Consider the following 18,767-nt stretch of genomic DNA (forward strand, 5'->3'; position numbering starts at 1 on the left):
TCGCACTTAGCAGCTCTTGCAGTCTTCGGAATTGTGTGGATGATATTTTTCCGAAATTCAGATAGTATGTCGCAAGATTCATCCATTCTACATACCAACGTGAATAGTCGTTTTGTTGTCACTTCATCCAACGATTTTAGAATCTCTGATGGAAAGTTATTTATGCCTCCTGCCTTATTTGATCTTAAGTATTCCAGAGGTCTCTTAAATTCTGATTCTAGTACTGGATCCCTATCTCTTCTAAATCCACTCCTGTTTCTTCTTCTATCACATCAGACAAATCTTCCCCCTCATAGAGGCCTTCAGTATACTCTTTCGACTTATCCACTAAATTTAACACTGGTATCTCCGGTGCATTCTTAATGTTACCACCCTTTGCTTTTAATTTCACCGACGGTCGATTTGACTTTCCTATATGCTGAGTCAGTCTTTCCGACAATCATTTCCTTTTAGAATTTTCACGTTTTTCATGCAGCCGTTTCTTCTTAGCTTTCCTGCACTTCCTATTTATTTCATTCCTCAGTGACTTTGTATGTTCCTGAATTTCCCTGAACCTATTTGTACTCTTTCCTTTGATCAATCAACTGGAGGATTTCTTCTGTTAACCATGGTTTCTTCGCAGTTACCTTCTTTGTACCTATGTTTTTTCTTTCCATCTTCTGCGACTGCCCCTTTTAGAGCTGTCCATTCCTCTTCAACTTTACTGCCTACTGAGCTATTCCTCATTGCTGTATCTACAGCCTAAGAGAACTTCAAGTGTGTATCGTCATTCCTTAGTACTTGTGTATTCCACTTCTTTGCGCGTTGATTCTTCCTGGTTAATCTCTTAAACTTCAACCTACTCTTCATCACTACTAAATTGTGATCTGATTCTATATCTGCTACTGGGTAAGACTTACAATCCACTGTCTGATTTAGTAATCTGACCATGATGTTCTCTAACTGAAATTCCCCGTACCACCCGGCCTTTTCCATGTATGCCGTGGCCACTTGTGATTCTCGAACAGAGTGTTCGCTATTAGTAGCTGACTTTTATTACAGAACTCAACTAATCTTTATCTTTCTCATTCCTTTCCCAAGCCCATATTCTCCTGTAACCTTTTCTTCTACTGCATTCCTGTCCCCCATGACTATTAGATTTTCATCTCCTTTTACGTACTGTATTACCTTCTCAGTACCCTCATATACTTTCTCTATCTCTTTACCTTCAGTTTTTGATCTCGGTATGTAACCTGCACTATTGTTGTCAGTGTTGTTTTTCTGTCGATTCTGATCAGAACAACCCTATCACTGAACTGTTGACAGTAACTCACTCTCTGTCGTACTTTCCTATTCATAACGAATCCTACTCCTGTTGTACCATTTTCTGCTGCTGTTGATATTACCGTATACTCGCCTGACCAGATATCCTTTCTTCTTTCCATTTCTCTTCACTGGGCCCTACTATCTAGACTGAGCCTTTGCATTTCCCTTTTCAGATTTTCTGCCATCGCTTCCACGTTCAAGATTCTGACACGTTCAAGATGCCCCCGACTCATAGAACGTTATCCTTCCGTTGCTTATTTATTCTTTTTCTCAGGGTCATCTCCCCCTTGGCAGTCCCCTCCCGGAGATCCGAATGGGGGACTATTCCGGAATCTTTTGCCAGTGGAGGGATCATCGTGACACTTTCTCAATTACAGGCCATGTGTCCTGTGGATACACGTTACGTGTCTTTAATGCAGTGGTTTCCATTGCCTTCTGCTTCCTCATGCCGTTGATCATTGCTGATTCTTACGCCTTCAGGGGCAGTTTCCCAACCCAAGGGCAAGAGAGTACCCTGTCTGCTCCTCCGCCCTCTTTGACAAGGCCGTTTGCAGAATGAGGCTGACTTCTTACTCCGGAAGCCTTCGGCCGCTCCAGTACCGATTATTAATAAAATTTAAGCGGTGGCGACTTTCTAACCCGGGAAGGATGACGTTCTGATTACTAATAAAAGACGCTACCCCTTTTCTTCCTTTTTTAAATTCTCATTTTGTTCGCTCCTTTTGTTCGGGGCGGATTTCCGATGCCACTCATTCAAGTTCATCGTTGATCCATTTACTCAGCTTTTTGTTACACAGGGCGACTAACCCTCTGACCGAACACGCTGAGGTACAGTGCCAGCGTAGATCACGGCATAGCGAGTAATAAGAGAAGCGAAGATACGTGGCAACATCGAGAATTACACAGCGCTGCTTCATTATGCTACAGTAATGTGTTAAAAAGGCCGTACTGCTGCAAACCTGACTAAAGAAGGGCTCAGTTGATGGTACGCATCGTCTATTTACTACTGAAGGGAAGCGAAGGAAGTAACAGGAAGATGTAGGCTCGAATATAGTAAGTTAGTTCCTTGGGACGTAGATCGCAGTATATATCCAGAGATAACGAGACTTGCATAGGATAGTCTAGCGTAAGCATCAAAGCAGTCACTGGACTGAAGATCATAATGACTATAACCATTTTTCAACTATATTTTCTTTAGGCTTATGAACTATCCGTAAAACATGGTCATACGATGACTCATAAGAGCTGTGATCAGTTTCCTCCATAGTACTGATGATCTCTTGGAATTCCGATAGAATACGTAAATCTCCTAATAAAAACCTAGTTAAAGTCCGATTTTCGGCAGAAGGCATAAAACACCTACCTGCAAATTTGCGAGTCACTTCTGTTAAATACAATTGCACCATTTGAATGAATTACAAATCTACGCAATATTTCGAGTTCCAGAATCTATCATTTGTCATTTTGTTTTTTAAGAAGAGCGTATATGTGGAATTTATCGCATGGAAAGTTCAGACTTTGTCCAAGCATGCACTGACATACAAACATAACATTTCAAGTCTCTTGACGAAAAACTGTAATGGCTACCAACTGTGATTTTTTGGTCATACAACTTTTACGAGGTTAGCTTCAAATTGTATTTGAAGACATCTTCAACAGATACAACGACTCGATGATAAGAAGTTCGAAGCTTATTGTCACGCGGGGTAGCCGCGTGGGCTCGGGTGTCTTGCCACGGTTCGCGCGGCTCCCCCGCCCCCTGCCCCCTGCGTCGGAGGTTCGAGTCCTCCCTCGGGCATGGGTGTGTGTGTTGTCATTCACGTGGGTTAGTTTAAGTTAGATTAAGTGGTGTGTAAGCCTAGGGACCGATGACCTCTGCAGTTTGGCCCCATAGGAACTTGCCACAAATTTACAAAAAAATTCGAAGCTTATTGTAATTTTTGTCTACACTTTGCTTTGGTATCAGCTTACAAGCACTTAAATTGTTTTGAACAGATAAAAATATTGGAATAAAGACTAATAAAAACAGCAACCAACTGTGATGTTCATATCAGTATGTCAGCAACATGCCATAAGTAAGCTAAAATATCGTGTTCAATACTTTTGACTGATTTCAACTTTAGGTTATGATGTGTTACACATTCCACAAAATACAGGGTGACACACGGGAGACGGACGGTTTTGAACTGCGTGGTACTGAGGGCGCGGTGGTGGGAGGTGGTCGCGGTGGGGATAGTTCTGATCCGCACAAGACGCCATTTCATTTACTCGGTCACTGTGGAGCAGTGGGACTTGCAACGTCGAGTGTTTGTCTATGATAGTTTCGTGAAAAGTGGAGAGTCTATTATTGCTACGCAGCGATTGTTTCGTGCACGGTTTAACATCGGTCGACATGGAGCTGTTCCGAGCCGTAACACAATCCTCAGATGGGTGGAAAACTTCAGATCAACTGGAAACATACTGGATAAGAAGCATCCTGGCCTGAGACGCAGAGTAACGACATCAGAAAATGTTGAAAGGGTAAGGCAAGCGGCAGTCAGAAGCCCAGGACCATCAGCTAGACGTCATGCTAGTGAGTTACAAATCAATCGTGAATCGGTTAGATGAACTTTGCATAAAGAATTAAAATTCCATCCCTACAAAATGCTCGTTGTCCAACTACTTAAGGAAACTGATTTTGCTGTACGAGAAGACTTCGCTTACAGAATGGAAGTGATTTTGGGGTCGAATGAAAATGAAATTTTATTCATGAGCGATGAAGCTCATTTTCATTTAAACGGGACCGTGAATAAGAAAATTCTACGTTACTGGGCTCCAGAGCACCCACACCTTATCCACCAGCGTCCTCTACAATCAGAAAAAGTAAGTCTGGTGTGGTCTTGGCTCTGTTGGCATTACTGGACCTTATTTTTTTGAAGAGAACGGGGCCACAGTTACTGTTAATTCGGTTCGTTACATTCGTATGCTTGAAACATTCTTGAAACCAGAACTAAAAAGACGACGAATCCCTTTAAAATGTGTTTGGTTCCAGCAGGATGGGAAAACATCGCACACCGCAAACCCTTCAATGACAGTTCTTAGACGCATGTTTCCTGGCCGGATTATCTCACGTTTCGGCAATGTTCCTTGGCCTCCCAGGTCTCCCGACTTGTCAGTATGTGACTTTTTTCTATGGGGGTACCTTAAGAACTGTGTCTATAACCACAAACCACGAAATTTGGACGACTTGAAGAACGCAATCATTCAAGAAATCGCTGCCATCCCTGCAGAGATTTTAGTCCGTGTGATGGAGGATTTTGAGAAGAGACTTGAGTCCTGCATTCGAAATGATGGACATCACCTTGACGACATTACTTTTCACAAATAACTTTAACTGAAATGTCAAATAATGAGCTTTGATTTTGTGCAAATAAACATGTATTAATTCTACAGTTGGCTGAGTATTATTTCATTAGAAACCGTCCGTCTCCCATGTGTCACCCTGCACAATTTTAGTGCAGCATACACAGCCCTTTCGGGAAATGACGTTGCCATAGCGGTAACCCTCGCTTTTGTCATAACACAGAAGTTAAGCGCTGTCGGGCTTGGCGAACACTTGGCTGAGTGACCGTCCGTGTCTGCCGAGCGCTGTTGGCGTGCGGGTTGCTCCCAGCCCTTGTGAGACCAACTAAGGAGCTGCCGGATTCAGAAATAACGGCACTGGTCATGGAAACTGACAACGGTCGGAAGACCACGTGCCACTCCAATTCGCATCCAGCGCATCCAGTGGCGCCTACCGGCTGAGGGTGACACCATGGTGGTCAGTACTGTTGGGCCTTCCGAGGACTGGCTGGATGGAGTTAAGTTTTTAGTTTATACACACATTTTTCAAAGCAGAACAATTTGTTACCAGGCTGTAGAGGTAACGTTAAACTTCTCCTTTAGCAACGCTAGAAATCGTTACCGCAAAACACTGTAACTAACGTGCAGACTACACAGAAATAATAAAATACATATTTCTAGCTTAATTCGTTGCAAAATGTCCGTTTCACAATGATATAAACTAGGAGCAGAGTCCAGTAGTAGACCGTTAGCAAGAAAACCTGCCCTCATTTAGCAAAGCGCCAGTATAATATACGCAATTTCAAATACGTCAAAGAGCTATTTAGAAAGAGCGAGCATTTACCTACGCTGTTCACAAAGAGAACACGGCAAGTGCCATAACCCGATTTCCCAGAAACTTTTCTCTGTGCAAAACGGTTCAAAATAAGTGAACACATGTCTCGGATTATTCGTAGGTACTCGACCATTTCTGAGGAAACGGCGGTGAAAGTTTCCGAAGCAATTTAGATGCCTTTCAGAGCGCAGTAAGTTCAGCCGAAGTGGTGACACAGTGACTAGCGTTGCGGCTGCAGACTTTCGCGTCTCGTGTTGGAAACCAGATTACTGTTTTTATGTTGTTTTTCCCTTTTTCATTTTTCTACCCTTTTCTATAGAAGATTTCTGCACGAAAGTTTCTTATGAAGTTAGGTGATAAAAGGGCACGATATTCATTGTAAAAGTACAACTGTATTTCACAAGAAGTATCATACATCATTAAACAATATATGTATGAATGGTATTTTCAGCGATTGCAATCTTTTTAAGTTCCCATATTTTTATATTTCTTTCATGTATTAATTCGAATATTTTATTTGTATGTTTATTCTTCAGGAACGTTTGGTATATTCCCTTTGCCAGCCGGGTTGCCCGAGCGCTACAGTCTGGAACCGCGCGACTGCTACGATCCTTAGGTTAGTTAGGTTTAAGTAGTTCTAAGTTCTAGGTTATAGAGGACTCATGACCTCAGAAGTTAAGTCCCATAGTGCTCAGAGCCATTTGAACCATTTTTTGCATTCCCTTGGATGATACCGATCGTGGGAATTTACGAAACAAATTCCGAACAGCATTAGCATCGCGTGAAAGCAGGTTTGACACAGTCACCTTTCTTCTCATGCATCTCATTCAGGAACAAAACGCCACACGTTGGAAATAATTTTGCGCTAAACCACGCATAACAATGACTTTTACGAAAACTGGCGCTTGCAGCTGATTATGAATCAATGCATGGACTTTTATTGCGTCGCATCTAGTTGTCCTTTTTTTTAATTTTCTGGAAAAACTATATGTCACAAGGTTGACAGAGCGACGTACACTACGGATGAATTAACGAATTAAACTCATGTTCAGAAAAAAAATAGAACACCTTGAATGACTAAAGATAGGACGTTCATATTCGCAGAACCTGTACTTTCGTATGCTCTGCAGAAATGATTAGCATTTGAACCATGTCCGCCCTCGGGTTCATGGACATCTACATCGCGGCGCAGCACCGCCTACCGGTAAAATTTACCTGCGGTTCTCGTTGTCGCTATAAACCGAAGGTAACGGATCAGTGTGTGAGTCGTGCACGGCTCGTGTTCATGCCATTTATTGTTTGTCATCTTCTATTTCGGTATGGCCGCCTAGTTTTCTTATTCCATTTACTGGGGTCACTAACTTCCTGAGCCGGCCGGGGTGGCCGAGTGGTTCTAGGCACTTCAGTCTGGAACCGCGGGACCGATATGGTCGCAGGTTCGAATCCAGCCTCGGCATGGATGTATGTAATGTCCTTAGGTTAGTTAGGTTTAAGTAGTTCTAAGTTCTATGGGACTGTGACCTCAGATATTAAGTCCCATAGTGCTAAGAGCCCTTTGAACCATTTGAACTAACTTCCTGCCTTACTTGCTCCTGTCTGGCAGCTGCAGCGCGTATCGATAAGTGCACTGGCTTACCATCTCTGGAGCGACCGTTAGTATTTCCGGGTCGTCGTGTGTCTGGCAGATCGGTTACAGTCGGACCAGCAGTGCAGTCGGGACACAGGAGGAGAGCAGTCGGGAATGGAGCCCCAGCGAGGTCAGCACAGCCAGTACCAGCGGGAACGACCGTTGGTTCGTCGTTCGGTCGGCCGACTCATCGGCGACGTGTGCAGAGATGTCGGTTGTGTTCCCTCTGCTTTGTTGGGTCTGAGCCAGTATCTCTGGGTCTTCGTCCGTTCGAAGGAAGTCAGTGAGTCTGAGACGCACCAACAGTGCAGTAGCGGCGGAGCAGCAGTCGCGGCCGGACCAGCAGTCCAGTCGGTCAGTTGGCGTGGAACAGCAAGCAAGCCCCCGTCGTGCGAAGTCAGGCTGGAGCCGCTGGCGGCGTGCACGCGCGTTTGGAGTGTGAGATGCTGCTTGCGAGTGCTATGAAGTTCGTCGCCTACCGATCTTGGACATGAAAGTTGAGTCTTAGCTTAACTTACTATCGAGCCTCAGCTGTTTACATGTCTTCGTTCGTTTCTGTGCGTCGTTGTATTGAAACCTTGTGGTTGTTTTGCTGGTGGCGTCGAGCAGAACTGATTTGGTTGATTGGTCGATCGGCTGTCTGTCGGTTGGGTTGCCTCGCGATTAAGAGATTGTTGGTCAGGCTGCCTGTCTTGCCTAAACGGGCTTCAGTGTTACAATTCCAGGCTGACCCTTTGAACTTCTGAGTGCCGTTCCGTGTCTGTTACATAGTAACTTCCCTGTTTGAGTTTTAGTTATTTGGTTGATGTGTGGTCTTCAGCCGAGTTTTTTATATCCTGAATTAATGTTATAGTCTTACCCTTAAGGCATGAGATTGTTGTTCTTATAGCTGCCTTCAGCCGAATTTTACATCAAATCTTTTAAGACCTTAAGCCGTTTAATTATTGTGTTGATGTGTGGCCTTCAGCCAAGTTTTAATATCTCTTAAATTAATGTTCTTGTCTTGCCCTTAAGGCATACGGTTGTGATGTTTTGGTATTGGGCCTTCAGTCGAATTTGTTTCAATTGTTTTAAGGTTAGGCCTTCTGTCATAGAAATGAAACACTTGTTATTGCTTAATGTCTGGCCTCCAGCCGAGTTCCATAAAAATTAAAGTGTTAAGGCCTTCAGCCTGTTTAGATTGAAGATTCAGAAAATATTTTTGAGGGACACCTCCAGAAGAACCTTCTACGTCAGTTTTTTACTTAGCCCTTGCATCTTGGATATTGAGTGTAGCCTTCAGCCGATATAAGATTAATCGAAAGAGATTCATTACAACTTTGAGTGTTTTGCATTCTTGTGTAACACTGTGTGTGGACAAATAAAGTTTGTATGTTGAGTGCAACTGACAACAAACTCATTTTGGCCCCTTTCCGCAACCTAACCCGCTCTGTCCTGCTAGTTCAGGCGCTTCAGTGTGACTTGACCAGACATGCAGAAAGTATCTAACCAAAATTGTATCCTTTTATTCTGTGAAAGTATCAGTGATAAGATTGTTCACTGCGTCTGTGAACTTGTTTCTAGCACTCCTCCATTTTGCCAGAAATGCAACATGTATTTGACTCAGCAATCAAGTTTAAGAGAATAATGCCGTTTGTGCAATGGCATTAAGATGGTCCTGGAAAATTAACTTTTGGCCCTGATGTTTACTTGGTTTTTTCATTGGTGGGTAACTTTAGTTTACTACTCAATTTCATATTCAGTACAAGCAAAGGATGTGGATTATGATTCAGGTTGTCAGATTTAAACATAATGTTGATCTCAATATATATATTGCTAAAATTTTAAGTCATACACAAAACCTACCATTTCAAACATTTTCGTAGCACGAATCACTCTTACAAAAAATTTTACAAAACGCTTACTGCGTCAAACCTTGGACATACAAATCCTAACTCTGAACATTGTCTAACAAAAACCAATTTGAAATGATTATATATCTTCTCTCATTTACGTGCTAAAGTTTGGTCAGGGGCAGCGACCTAACTTAACGCTGTCACTACACGTCTGCTTCCTCCGGGCACCTACCAGCGACCCCTCGGTTTTTTACTGCACGCGCCCGGCTCTCATAACCATCAAAGACCCTCCTACTCAAAGATATTATACTCGTTCCACCTTGCGGTTGGCAACTACCGACTATTTTCTGGAGCTACCCTGATCAGACCTTAGCACATACCTTTCAATGCAGGATGCCACGCAGAGACATTCGCGAACCGTACCGGCACATCAGTGAATTTGAAAGAGGGCGCATTTTGGCGTGAGGGAATGTGATGGATCCATCCGGGAAACTACTCTTGTGTGAGACGAACTGTGTCGTCAGTACAACGAATGTCTGCAGAATGGTTCACTGAAGGCCGTGGAACACAACGATATGGGTCACGTCGCAGCACCCAGATCATCTCTCCCCCCCCCCCCCCCCCCCCCGCAAAAGAAATCGACACCTCATCCGAATGGCAGATCTGCGTCCTCCTCGGCTCTGCCGCAACAGTGGAACAGTCGAATACATCGTACACTATCAGGAGGGGTGGTATTCGGTTGCCGTTTATTACGGCATGGCTTACGTTCGCATCGTCTCTTTCTCCGCCTACCTTTGACGAATGTGGAGAAACATTTTGGACGGCAATGGTGTACGGAACGACGTCACTGGGGACAGGAACGGCATCAGATAATGTTTTCCGACGAGTCCAGGTTCTTTTTGTTTGAAAATCATGGCTCCATTTTGTTTCTCCACAGGTATCACAGTGACTGCATTCGCATAAGACATACAGCGCGAACTCGAGGCCTTACGGTGCTGAGTGCTACTGGGTGCTGCCACAAATCACAGTTGGTGCGTGTCCTGGGTACTGTGACCAGTATGACCCATGTGAATGACATCCTGCCACCCGTAACTCTTACCTTTTCTGCACAACACCCCAGACGCCATTTTTCAGCAAGAAAATGCACAAGCACATGTTGCTGCACGAACATGTGCCTTTTTGTTGTCACAGGATGTCAGCCTTTTGTCTGGCCCGCCAGCTCACCAAACTTGCCGCCAATCGAAAGTGTGTCGGATATGGTGGAATGATGGGTTCAGCGTTGAGAGCCAATGTCGACCACCACAGATGAACTTTGGAAGCAGGTGAATACAGCATGGTTGGCTATACCACGGGACGGCATTCGCGCCTTATACGCGTCGAACAAGTTATCAGGGCCCACGCCGGACCCTGTACCTACTAGGCAACAGGACACATGCTGAAGCGAAGTGACTGAAATGCTAATCATTTCTCCGCAACATACCAATGTACTGGGTGATCAAAAAGTCGGTATAAATTTGATAACTTAATAAACCACGGAATAATGTAGATAGAGAGGTAAAAATTGCCACACATGCTTGGAATGACATGGTGTTTTATTAGAACAAAAAAAAACAAAGTTCACAATATGTCCGACAGATGGGGCTGGACAGCAAAACGTCAGTGACGGCGCATGACAATCGTGTATAAAAGGAGCTGTAATGAGAGAGAGAGAGAGTCAGATGCGCCAGCAGTCGCAGCATGTTGACGTTGCCTGAAAAGGCGCTTTTAGTGAAGCTGTATTATCAGAATGGAGAATGTGCTAGTTCAGCGTTACGATCCTATCGCCATAGGACGGGGATTCGAACGGGTAAAGGTCCGTTGACAAATGCAGCTGTGGCGAGAATGATTTCGAAGTTCGAAGCCACGGGTTGTTTAGACGATAGACCCCGTAGTGGCCGACCGAGCACAAGGCGTAATGCTGCTGAGACAGTTCAGGAAGAAATGGAGACCGTAGCGGGATCGTCTATGCACGGAGAAGTCAGCGCTCGTGCAGTCGCATGTCGCACTGGCATTCAATACACTGCTGTTTCGTTGGCACTTAGGCGTACCCTCCGATGCTATCCGTACAAAATCCATCGGCATCATGAACTGTTACCTGGCGATTTAGTGAAGCGGAGGGCATTTGCGGTGTGGGCGTTTCAAAATATGGCGGAAGATGACGATTGGTTGAGTAACGTGTTGTGGACCGACGAAGCTCATTTCGCGCTCCGAGGGTCTCTCAACGCCCACAACGGCAGAATTTGGGCTACCGACAATCCTAGAACTGTCGTGGAAACTCCATTGCACGACGAGAAAGTCACGGTATGGATCGGATTTACCACATCTACCGTTATCGGGCCTTTTTTCTTCGAGGAAATGCGTGATTCTGGTTTTGTAACTGCTACCGTGACGGGCGAGAGGTACGCCGATATGTTACAGAATCGCATCATCCCCAGCCTGGCTGATAAACTCCCGCTGGAACGTACGATGTTTACGCAGGACGGCGCTCCACCCCATATTGCTAGAACTTTCGTCATGCTTGGCCTCCCAGGTTCCCAGACCTCGGTCCGTGCGATTATTGGCTTTGGGGTTACCTGAAGTCGCAAGTGTATCGTGATCGACCGACATCTCTAGGGATGCTGAAAGACAACATTCGACGTCAATGCTGGACATGCTTTACAGTGCTGTTCACAACGTTATTCCTCGACTACAGCTATTGTCGAGGAATGATGGTGGACATATTGAGCATTTCCTGTAACGAACATCATCTTTGATTTGTCTCACTTTGTTACGCTAATTACTGTTATTCTGATCTGCTAGAACACTACTGTTCTATCAGTAGTGGACACCAGACGATCCTGAGGAAGATCCCAGCAGAGGGGTCGAAAGGTCGATCATTATAGAAGAAACATGATGCGGCCTAATAACCCAGAAGATTTTAACTTCAGTGACAACGACCACAAAAGCCTGCAGACTTACAGTTTAGTAATTATTTACTATCAAAAAAACTTACAGCCACTATTTTACCTCCTTAGTGACTGAATTTTTAAAAATTATGAAAGACATATTTTTTTATTTTCTAACTGAGAAACCAAATATCAGTTTACGTAGCTTCGCTTTAAAATTTCCTTACAAGCGACATACTTTCAAAAAGCCTTTCTTTCCCTATTTCATCCCCTTAGGAGAGGAATTACGGACAATCCCTTCTTGAACGATGCCTACAGTATAAGATCCACACCCTCCCTTAAGTTCAAGTTTAGCAGTCTGAGTTGGACGAAACTGCGTGAGCCTATTTCACCCCCTTACGGGTTGAATTTCCAAAAACAGTGACAAGCGAATATTTTATTTCTAACAGGCCAAATTTCGATTCAGAAATGCATGCACAATAAAATATTTTCATTAAAAACTCTCATCCCCTGTTTCACCCCCATTGGGGTTGGATGACCAAAAACAGCGAAACACGAATTTTCAAATTTCTAACTGAGAAGCTAAATTTAAATTTTCATTGATTTAGCTGTAAAATGCTTTCTTAATAAAATATTTTCGTAAAATATCTCATCCCGTGTTTCACCCCATTAGTGGTTCAGTTTCCAAAAAAACTGAAACACGTATTTTTTTATTTGTAACCGAGAAGTCAAATAGCTCATAGATGTAGCTTTAAAAATACTTCAGTACTTCTTTAATAATGGCATATTTTCAAAGGAAAATTTTCATCCATATTTCACCCCATAGGGCTAAATTTACAAAAATGCTGAAACACATATTTCTTTATTTCTGACCGAAAAACCAAATACCAATTTTCGTAGGTCTAGCTTCAAAATCGTCCAATAGTGACATTTTTCAAAAAACTTTTCATCCCCTATTTCACTCCCTTAGGGTTGGAAATTCGATAAATCGCTCCTTGAATGACATCTAAAGAATACGATACACACTTTCTCCAAATTTCAAGTTTCTATTCTTAGCGATTTGGGCAGGGTGATGTTGAGATTTCCAATAGTTTCCAATAGTCGAAAGCATTGTCGAGAAACTGCATTCGAAGACTTACGGTGTAGTTCTTGCACACTTGGTATGTGCTTGTCACACTGGAGCATTGAAAGCTTAGTGGAAAGCGCTCCTCGCGAATGTTAAGTATAAATTCTGAGTTCACATATAGATAGCTTTTTTTCAGTATGCGCTCATTTAACCTTGTAAATTACAGGTACTATCATATTTTATATTTATGAATGTTCGTGTTGTGTGTCCTAAAACGTATGATTAAGAAAATAGTTTTCATAGAAATATGGTCAGTCCGCAGAACATACTCATACTATGACGTAAAGCGTCTCTGCTCCATTTTCTCCATGGTACTGATGATCTGTTTAGAACTTCTCCAAGCAAACAGATATTCCATTGGGTGTGGGGAGTAAAATGAGAACACTGCCTTTATCTAGCGATTGAAAAATATTTCGGTTATTCGTCCAACAGTTTATAACACTATACTGCATCGCATATTATATTAACATACAATGTGTATTACCAAATATGGCATTACGATGCAGTAAATGTTACCCTTTGGGAGGATTTAAGTAAAATTGACCGTGAGTTACCTAATGGGTTTGGCTTATCGAATGTGAATTCAGCGCTACAGAAGAAACCAGAGAGCTAAAGACTGAAATTTGGAAAATGTTTTAAGTAACCAAGTTTTCTCAAATGGATTAAAAACGGTCGCCAGCCTAATTAGGCACAGTAATGTGGAACATTACTTTTATATACTTTCATATAGATTTATGATAAAGGAAAGCTGCTAATACTTCTTTCCCAAAGAAGCGCAATGAAAACTACTATAATCAGACAAGTGGAACAGTGATGCTAGCAGTTATAAATAGTATATGCAAGTTCTCATAGAAACAGTTACCAGCTTATTTCTTCTCAATAGTAATTACTTTGTTATATATGAATTATGTGATCACCAAAAATTATGAAAGTTAAACAAAATTGTTGGTGGGGGCTCTCAAACTGGCTTTCCAATTTTCATACCACAAAGTACACAAAATTCAAAATTAACTTCAACTGAAATTAATATATTCGTTATTCAAGAGGGTTTATTCATTTTAAGCAACTCAAAATTGGGGACCCTTAAACTGTCCAATACCATAAAGCAAACTAAACACACTTTTCTGAGACAATTTGTAAGATGCAAATTTTGGTATTATTCTTTCACTAATTTCACTCACCTTGCAGGAATTTTAAAACAGTTAATGCCAGTGATTTTTCATACAGGCTCTCAAGTACGACTTTAAATGCATTTTACTCAAACTAACCTTTTGTCATTAGCACAACAAGTTATTTTCACTGACAGAACTAAATGCAGTAAATCTTTGAAGCACAAATACTTTGAATTAAAAAAAAAAAATCAAACATTATGGAGGTTTTCATAAATGCAACACAAACTTCCTCCCTTGACTTCCATTGACAACACAGTATCTGTAGATATCTTTTTGCATTCAGAGTTATGCAAATAAACAAATATTCATTTTTATCAATTTTTAACACACAAGATTCTCGGATGTCAGTATTTATTTGGAGTGGATCCTAAGAGGTATCATGAGAGAAACCAAATCAAGGATCGGACACAAGTTTCACAGAATTTGTCTTATTATTGCAAATTAAACAACACTTAAATGTACTGGTTCATACTTTGACAGAATTCTGACCTCTTATAACTGCCGAAGTGATTGCGCCATATCGGTATATCGGTAGCGAGTGCATATCGGCTACTGGTCTCTCCTCTGGATGTGATTGGCTCTATTGTCTTCTTGGCGACGACATTTCCAACATTATAGTCTTTTCCATTAATATGGCACCATTTTACAGCCGTACAGACATCCGAGGCCTTTCCATAGTATATCCACGTACTGGAATCCTCACCCGGCACCTGAGCAGTTCACTCTATTGCTGCTCAGACCAAAACTGTCCAGTAGCTAGTTGCCGACTGCCTGGGGTCTCACTCGGCGCCCAGACTGAGCGCCACATCCACCTTTTACCCTGCGGCAACCACTTTTTGGTGCGCGTCAACTCACTTCCCTTGCAAGTGGGAAATACTGTTGCTTTTCATTTTACACAATGCAAGTCCTTAGGTAAGAACCAGCTTGTACATAGTTGTAAACAAACATCTTTTTTTTTTAAATCCCAACAAACTGTTCAAATGTGTGTGAAATATTATAGGATTTAACTGCTAAGGTCATTAGTCCCTAAGCTTACACACTACTTAACCTTAATTATCCTAAGGACAAACACACACACCCATGCCCGAGGGAGGACTCGAACATCCGCCGGGATCAGCCGCACAGTCCATGACTGCATCACCTGAGACCGCTCGCCTAATCCCGCGCGGGAAAATCCCAACATTTAAACACATTAATGTCAAAATAAAACAACCATAATTAAATACTACTTTCCTCCAATTAATACAAAGAATTTAAATGGTAAATAGAAAACATTTTACACAACTTCCCATTTCATTATACACTCCTGGAAATTGAAATAAGAACACCGTGAATTCATTGTCCCAGGAAGGGGAAACTTTATTGACACATTCCTGGGGTCAGATACATCGCATGATCACACTGACAGAACCACAGGCACATAGACACAGGCAACAGAGCATGCACAATGTCGGCACTAGTACAGTGTATATCCACCTTTCGCAGCAATGCAGGCTGCTATTCTCCCATGGAGACGATCGTAGAGATGCTGGATGTAGTCCTGTGGAACGGCTTGCCATGCCATTTCCACCTGGCGCCTCAGTTGGACCAGCGTTCGTGCTGGACGTGCAGACCGCGTGAGACGACGCTTCATCCAGTCCCAAACATGCTCAATGGGGGACAGATCCGGACATCTTGCTGGCCAGGGTAGTTGACTAACACCTTCTAGAGCACGTTGGGTGGCACGGGATACATGCGGACGTGCATTGTCCTGTTGGAACAGCAAGTTCCCTTGCCGGTCTAGGAATGGTAGAACGATGGGTTCGATGACGGTTTGGATGTACCGTGCACTATTCAGTGTCCCCTCGACGATCACCAATGGTGTACGGCCAGTGTAGGAGATCGCTCCCCACACCATGATGCGGGGTGTTGGCCCTGTGTGCCTCGGTCGTATGCAGTCCTGATTGTGCGCTCACCTGCACGGCGCCAAACACGCATACGACCATCATTGGCACCAAGGCAGAAGCGACTCTCATCGCTGAAGACGACACGTCTCCATTCGTCCCTCCATTCACGCCTGTCGCGACACCACTGGAGGCGGGCTGCACGATGTTGGGGCGTGAGCGGAAGACGGCCTAACGGTGTGCGGGACCGTAGCCCAGCTTCATGGAGACGGTTGCGAATGGTCCTCGCCGATACCCCAGGAGCAACAGTGTCCCTAATTTGCTGGGAAGTGGCGGTGCGGTCCCCTACGGCACTGCGTAGGATCCTACGGTCTTGGCGTGCATCCGTGCGTCGCTGCGGTCCGGTCCCAGGTCGACGGGCACGTGCACCTTCCGCCGACCACTGGCGACAACATCGATGTACTGTGGAGACCTCACGCCCCACGTGTTGAGCAATTCGGCGGTACGTCCACCCGGCCTCCCGCATGCCCACTATACGCCCTCGCTCAAAGTCCGTCAACTGCACATACGGTTCACGTCCACGCTGTCGCGGCATGCTACCAGTGTTAAAGACTGCGATGGAGCTCCGTATGCCACGGCAAACTGGCTGACACTGACGGCGGCGGTGCACAAATGCTGCGCAGCTAGCGCCATTCGACGGCCAACACCGCGATTCCTGGTGTGTCCGCTGTGCCGTGCGTGTGATCATTGCTTGTACAGCCCTCTCGCAGTGTCCGGAGCAAGTATGGTGGGTCTGACACACCGGTGTCAATGTGTTCTTTTTTCCATTTCCAGGAGTGTAATAGGTCAGAGACATTAATAGTAAAAAAATACATACTTGACATTAAACAGAATTAATTAGTACGAAATATTAACAGTATTAATTATGGATTTACAAGTTGTAACAGCTATTACGTGAGTCATCGTATGAATGGGATGAATGGACATTTCAAATTTTTACATACTATCTCCTTTAAACAGTGGTATCAACGGAATGCTATACTCCTTTAAAAAGTGGTGATAGGGCACGTAACGTGTGTATTTCTGAGTATCAAATAAAGAGACTGGGAATTTTTTATGCTCACAAGCAACGACAAATTAAAAAAAAAATACTTGCTGGAAAATTGGTTCTGTCCTAGAATCACGTTTTACGCCTGCGCCATCAATCCCCAAATATAATACGAAGATATTATCTATTGTCCGCCTCTGTAGCGGGGTATTCAGCACGGCTGACTGTCATGGGGGGGGGGGGGAGCAAGTTTGTTCCCCGGTACTGGCAGGGATTTTTCCATGGTGGTAAGACTGGTATTAGGTGTACTAAGCCTCGTGATGCCAACTGAGGAGCTACTCGGCTGATCAGGGGCAGTTCCAAGCGAGAACGGGAAAGCGATGTGCTGACCACATGCTGCCCTCATACTGCAACCCGTGACGCTATTGGCAGAGGGTGACATGGCTGCTGATGGGGCCCGACTGGCCCGTCTAGGGCCATAACGCCGAATTTTACTATTCCCTTTTACATTATGCATTACGAATAGCACTGACAAGTTTTGAATTCAGTTTCCTTGAGGCTGGCTCAAAATTGTTTGTTTGTAGTAGGAACACTGTGTCTTGGTAATTTATTCTACTCTGAAGAGCTGAATAACTCAGGGTAGTTCGACATAAATAAGTTTTATGCGCAGACCATTCCGTTCGAAAAAGGTTTTCTAGTTCGTGGCGTGCTGATACAAAAATCACTATGTAGAATGAGGAGAAGAGAACGGTCGTCGTTGCGATGTTGACTAATTAAACAGTAATTTCAACAATGCAGGCAAACCGATTTTATTCTCCTCATTGGACGCGGGCGTTAAATTTTACCGAATTTTCTTCAACCATTGGAAAGAGGGAAACTTTATTTCCCTAGGTTATAGAGGTAATTTTGTGGCGGCATATTAAGTTTCATAAATGAAATTAGAGACATTTATGAACTGTTTAGTAAAAGAAGATAAAGTTTTATTTCGCAATGTAACTTTGTTTCAAAATACAGTTCTCAGAAAATTGCATTAAATATGCTGACAATGTTTTATCTCATATCACTGCAGTTGTAAGTATCTGACATTTTGAGCTAATTACCTTAGATAGAGAATATTGTGTTAAATGTTTTATGATCAGTTTTTTCCCTCATATCGTAGCACTGAACAGATGCTTAAATAAGTATCTTACTTAATGCAGTTCACATTTTTTCATAATTATTTAAATTTTTAAAAAAATTGAAAAATAAAGCTCGCGAAGTTGGTAAACTTTGAGACATTTGTTTTTCTGTGTATAGATAAAACAGAACTCATAAAACTTGGAAAATTTGTAACAAAGTTATAACTTTGTGTCATAAACTCTCAGTCAGATATATTTAACTCTACTTTCCCTGTCTTAGATTTCATGTCACAATGTTGTCCTGGGCTGGAGGAGTCGGGGTTAACTTATTGACAATTAATACTCCACATTCCAAATATTTATTGTGCCTTTGTCCCATATCGGCGAAGGTTCGGCAAGGCTATTAACGGATTTGGCATGGTTAGTTTCAGGGGTGTCTGGACGCCCTTCCTGTCACCATCCCGTTAACTTCGTGGGCGGGATGTGTGTGCTTCAACTGTCTGTGTGTAATCTTATTCATGTGACAGTGAGGGAAAGTTTTCTACGAGGGTCAGTCCAAAAGAAATGCACACT

The sequence above is a fragment of the Schistocerca americana genome, chromosome 2 (assembly GCF_021461395.2).
Source record: "Schistocerca americana isolate TAMUIC-IGC-003095 chromosome 2, iqSchAmer2.1, whole genome shotgun sequence".
NCBI classification, from domain to species: domain Eukaryota; kingdom Metazoa; phylum Arthropoda; class Insecta; order Orthoptera; family Acrididae; genus Schistocerca; species Schistocerca americana.